Source organism: Scyliorhinus canicula, chromosome 13 (assembly GCF_902713615.1).
Source record: "Scyliorhinus canicula chromosome 13, sScyCan1.1, whole genome shotgun sequence".
Taxonomy (NCBI): domain Eukaryota; kingdom Metazoa; phylum Chordata; class Chondrichthyes; order Carcharhiniformes; family Scyliorhinidae; genus Scyliorhinus; species Scyliorhinus canicula.
In genome coordinates this window covers 16,652,327-16,657,731 of record NC_052158.1, presented here as the reverse complement: position 1 = coordinate 16,657,731, position 5,405 = coordinate 16,652,327, and the positions used below count along the sequence as shown (strand labels likewise).

The 5,405-nt window shown below is 49.9% G+C and overlaps 1 non-coding gene across 1 annotated transcript; it reads left to right on the top strand.

The window, feature by feature from the left end:
- Nucleotides 1-1,620: 1,620 nt before the first annotated feature.
- trnas-uga lies at nucleotides 1,621-1,702 on the top strand. The gene has a single exon. It is a non-coding gene; the product is annotated as a tRNA-Ser (tRNA).
- Nucleotides 1,703-5,405: the final 3,703 nt, after the last annotated feature.

The following is a 5,405-nucleotide window of genomic DNA, read 5'->3' as shown; positions in this document are numbered from 1 at the left end:
TATCAACGAAAATAGATGGCAGGGCATCTGTTTCTCCTAGTGGCTTTATCATGAATGCTTGGCTGAGCTCCAAGCCTGACTGATAAATTAGATGAACAGGGGGATCTGTTTTCACAGCTGGAAGTGGAGAGTTTTCTCTGATTGATTGGCATATTTATACGGTGAAAGTAAATTTTATTCCATTGAACTCTTTCTTTCAATGCCTGTTTATTTGCACAAGATTAAGAGGTGTGGGTATGAAGAGAGGTTTCTGTTTTGACACTAATGGCTCGGTCTGGTTGACATTTTTATCGGGTTGTAAGAGCAACCGTTTTTTTCAAAGCAGATTTATGAACGTGTGTGCTTTTTAAGTGCAGTTCAAAACCTGTCTTTGTTATTCAACAACTCATGGATTCTACACAGCATGCTGGGTGAGTGGGAATGAAGTATTGGGGTCCCATGGAAGGGACATGGAAGGAACGTGGAGAGAGCATGGGGGGCATGGTAAACTAATGGTTTAGCTCACTGGGCTAAATTGCTGGCTTTTAAAGCAAACCAAGCAGGGCAGCAGCACGGTTCGATTCCTGTACCAGCCTCCCCGGACAGGCGCCATTGAAGCCTACTTGTGACAATAAGCGATTTTCATTTTTTTTCATTTCAACAGGTTCCTGAATACAGATTACGGTTCATGATTGCTCCACGAAAATGATCTGGTGGGGGTGTGAATGTTAGGAAAGTCGGTCAGGTTGGGAGTCGGTCAGGTTGGGAGTGCAGAGTGTGAGCTCGCTACCTGCATGCCTTTTCTGTGCCTTTGAAAATTGCCAGCATTAGGAATGGGGTGGGGGGGGGGGCATTAATCACCCCACCCAGCATTTTGACAGGCCTCTGGATTTTGCACGATGCTGCGGAAATCTGGCCCAAAGACCCTGCCTATTCATTCCTCTCTCTTTCTCCAGTTCATCCTCATCATCCAAGGGTTGTTAATCATTGATCCAATCATGATATAACTATGGGGCAAGGCAGAGAGCCAGGCCCCTAGAACTCCCTCAGCCAGTATGAGGACTGAATCCTTGATTTTTCATTTCATAGAATATATAGGAAGTTACAGTGCAGAAGGAGGCCATTCAGCCCATCAAGTATGCACCAGCCCTTGGAAAGAGCACCCTGCTCAGGTCCATGCATCCACCCGACCCCAGTAACCCCACCTCACCTTTTGGGTGCTAAGGGGCAATTTAGCTTGGCCAATCCACCTATAACCTGCATATCTTTGGACTGTTGGAGGAAATGGAAACCCACGCAGACCGGGGAAAAGTGCAAACTTCACACAGACAGTCACCTGAGGCTGGAATTGAACCCAGACCCTGGCGCTGTGGGGCAGCAGCGCTAACCACTGTGTCACCGTGCCGCCCGTAACCATGCTGCACCAATTTCTGCACCATGCTCCAGCCATCTATCCAAACAAGGTAATGGCCGCTTATCTGTCCCCTCAGGCGTGCCTGATAAAAAATCCTGTGGCATTGCCCAAAGATGGTCAAAAGAGGTTTTTGCCCCTGTACTCTGTGCCCTGGCCAACATTTATCCCTCAACCCACACTTAAAGTGGACTACTTCTCATTTGCCTGATTGCTGTGTGTAGGAGCTAGCTGTGATGGCCGAATGGTTAAGGCGTTGGGCTTGAAATCCAATGGGGTTTCCGCGCACACGTTCGAGCCCTGCTCGCAGCGATTCAAAATCTTTAGGGGCTGTTTTAGCACAGGGCTAAATCGCTGGCTTTGAAAGCAGACCAAAGCAGGCCAGCAGCACGGTTCGATTCCCATACCAGCCTCCCCGAACAGGTGCCGGAATGTGGCATCTAGGGGCTTTTCACAGTAACTTCATTTGAAGCCTACTTGTGACAGTAAGTGATTTCCATTTCATTTTCATTGCTGTGTGTGCAATTTGGCCGTTGCATTTTCCTGCTTTGTAACAGAGTCTACACTTCGGAAGTAACTCATTTGCTTTGAAGTGGGATGGAGCTTCGAAGAGACCATGAAAGGCAATATATATAAATACAAGATTTTTTTGTGGGGGGCAAGTCGGGGGAGAATGTACTCTGCCAGGCTATATACATTCAAACCTATGGAGCAATGGGAGGAGGCCATTCGCCCCCTCGAGCCTGCTGCGCCATTCAATAAGATCATGGCTGATCTGATTGTAACCTCAACCCTGCATTCTTGCCCACCCCCGATAGCCTTTCACCCCCTCGTTAATCAAGAATTTATCCAACTCTGCCTTAAAAATATTCACGGACTCTGCTTTGAACGCCTTTTGAAGAAGAGAGTTCCAGAGACTTGGGGCGCTCTGGGAGAAAGAAATTCTCCTCATCTCCCTCTTGCATGAGCAACCCCTTATTTTTAAACAGTGACCCCCTAGTTCTAGATTCTCCGACAAGAGAATACATCCTCCCCGCATCCAACTTGTCAAGACCCCTTCAGGATCTTATATGTTTCCACCAATTTGCCTCTTACTCTTCTCAACCCCAGTACCAAAACCTAACCTCTCCAACCTCTTCCTCAGAAGACAAGTCCACCATCCAAAGATTTCTGAATGGGCTTGCATCCGACTGGTTGGCAGTTCACAAAAACAGCAGGGAAAATCTGATCCGACATGGGGGGGGGGGGGGGGGGGGGGGGGAATCAAGTTTAAAACATAAACATTGCACATTCAGTCCTCAACGTGGGTACTTGGCCATTGCAGTGTGTGTAGAGTGCGTACGTTGGAACTGCTGGCGCAACACGGAGGTGTCTAAATGGGGAGGGAACATTCCTACTGTTCCCTGATAGCAGAAGAGCCGCCCTGTGACGTACACCCGCGCAGTTCAGACAGCTTGATCCTGCAAATTGAGGAAGGAGCAGTGCTCCGAAAGCTCGTGCTTGAAACAAACCTGTTGGACTTTAACCTGGCGTTGTAAGACTTCTTACTGTGCTCACCCCAGTCCAACGCCGGCATCTCCACATCACTGCAAATTGGGGGTTTGGACCTAAAATCCCAATTAACAGTAACTCGTCCAGTCCTGTGGACCGAGAAAGGGTTTTGTGGGAGGAAGTGGAAAGCAAGTTGCCAAGGTTCCAGGTACATCTCCCAGCCTCCAATAGAATCACAGAATCCCTGCAGTGCAGAAAACAGCCATTTGGCCCATCGCATCTCTGCACCGACCCTCCGGAGGAGGAGGAGGACCCCCCTACTTAGGCCCAATCCCTCCTTTCCTTCCCTCCCATCCCATCCCTGTAGCCCCCACTTAACCTTTTGGACACTAAGGGGCCAATTTAGCACGGCTAATCCACCTAACCTTGCACATTCCCAAAGGCACGATGCCTGGTTCAATCCTTGCGTGCCAGTGAGCGAGTGTGTGTTTATTTTTTTTTAACGCCAGCAGGGTTTTTTTTTGGCTGAAACCAATTTAAAAAGAAACACTGCTCTTCACCGACTTGCACCTTTAAATCAATTCCTCGCCCAATCTCCTTCTTGCGAGTTGATACGAAAGCAGTCAGGAGGGTTTGTGTTGGAGAAAGGAGAGAGAGAGAGAGAGAAGGGAGGTAAGAGGAGAGAGATTTGGCCACAGCGGAGGTTGGATGCTGTGGGTAATTGGCCTTTGACGATGCGGTATTGGGTGAGTCACACTTGGAGGTGGCTGCCGTTCAGAGCTCTCTCTCTCTCTCCCTCTCTCTCCCCGCACATTCACCGTGGCATTAATTGCTCCTAGTGGCTGCATTGCATTTTCTAACGTCGTCCATGATCAAGATCTGGAACTAGCTGCAAACCAGCCCCCCCCCCCCCCTTTCCCCCCTTCCCCCTTCTCCCCCCTAAACCCCCTCCCCACTCAAAAAAAAGGAACCTACAGACGGGGCTAAAGGAACAATGTCTTATGCCTCCTTCCGAGGTAACTACCTTCATTTTATCTTTGAGAATCTCGCGTGTGCTGTGGTCCTGTGTGTTACAGAATATGTATTTAAATCCACCTCGATTTCCCCTTCTTTTTAATCCCTCTCCCCCCCCCCCCCTCAACTTCCCTCTTCCTGCCCCCCCCCCCCCTCCCCACCTCTTGGGACTGTGGTGACTTTTATTGATTTTTTTAAAAAACAAAATGTTTTTTTTTGCATGACGCAGAACAATTAATTCGACCCTTGCCTGCAGTTGGCATGTCTTTCGTTTTCAATTATTTATTATCATTTTGGAATGCAGTAAAGGGTGATTTTTGGACAGCGAGTGTACACTGGGACCAAGTGTGAATTTGAGGGGGGTTTGTAAATGATAATAAATGCACACCAGTTGGACCGTTTAACTGTGCGAGGCACTGGGAATGAATCGGTATTTATTTCTTCCTGGAGTTGGTTGGGGTTTTGTGTGTGTGTGTGTGTGTGTGAAGGAGGATGATTATTGAGGCGCTGTTTCAGCACCGTGGACAGTTCTCTGCTGGCGGTGGCCTTTTGCAAAGCCAGCCAGCGAAGCCCAGGCCCTCTCTCGGTTCCCCTGTCTTCCGAGGCTTGGAAGCAAGCAAGCCTTCACCCCCCCCCCCCCCCCCCCCAGGTTTGCAGGTTTTCTTACCCTCTCGCTCTCATCTCTTTCCGCGTGTGTGTGTGTGTGAGGGAGGGGGGGGGGGTTGTAAAGTTGCCCGCTGTTCCATTATGTAATCCACAGGTCATTGATGCTACATTGAGCCCCCCCCCCCCCTCCCCCGGGCAGAGGGACGACGGCCCGAAGGGCCTCTCCCCTTCCTCCTCGGGGTTGTGTGTGATGTCGAGAGGCAGGGCGATGAAAGGGCTTTTTTAAACTCTGATCTGCTTAGCTTGAGCGCGTGTGTGTGTGAGAGAGAGACTGAATGCCTAGGCAACAGTGTAGTTTGGATTTAATGTGTGTATGTGTGTGTCTTTTCTCTAAAACCACGTGATCAACTCCCCCCCCCCCCCCCCCCTGATTCCCACTGAATTCTCTCCAGGAGAGAGATCTTTGCAATTGTGATCTGCCTCATTCAGCCGGGCAGCTATCCACCGAGTGCAAAGTAAGATCCCAGATGTTGGGCTTGTGAACTGGAAAGGTGGTAGGGGTTGTGAAGTGGTGGTTGGGGGGGGGGGGGGGGAGTGAGGTGGTGGAGGTGGGTGGGGGGGGGGGTTGTGTGTGTGCTGGGATCTGAAGTCTGACAACAGCCTCCAAGATAGTTGACACCAGGAGATCACATGGGGCAAGCAAATTAGGAAGCAGCATCTGTCTGACACTGGGGCGAGGGAGAGAGGGTGAGAAAGGGTCGACGTTGGACTGGAGGTCTCTGTCGGTGCAATGAGCTGTCGGGAGGACTAACTTCAGGCAGGACAGTGACTTGCGGGGTGAATTTGGACAATCAACGTTGTCGCCCTATCTCAGAGTATTTGAATTGTGAATCCGCGGGCTTGG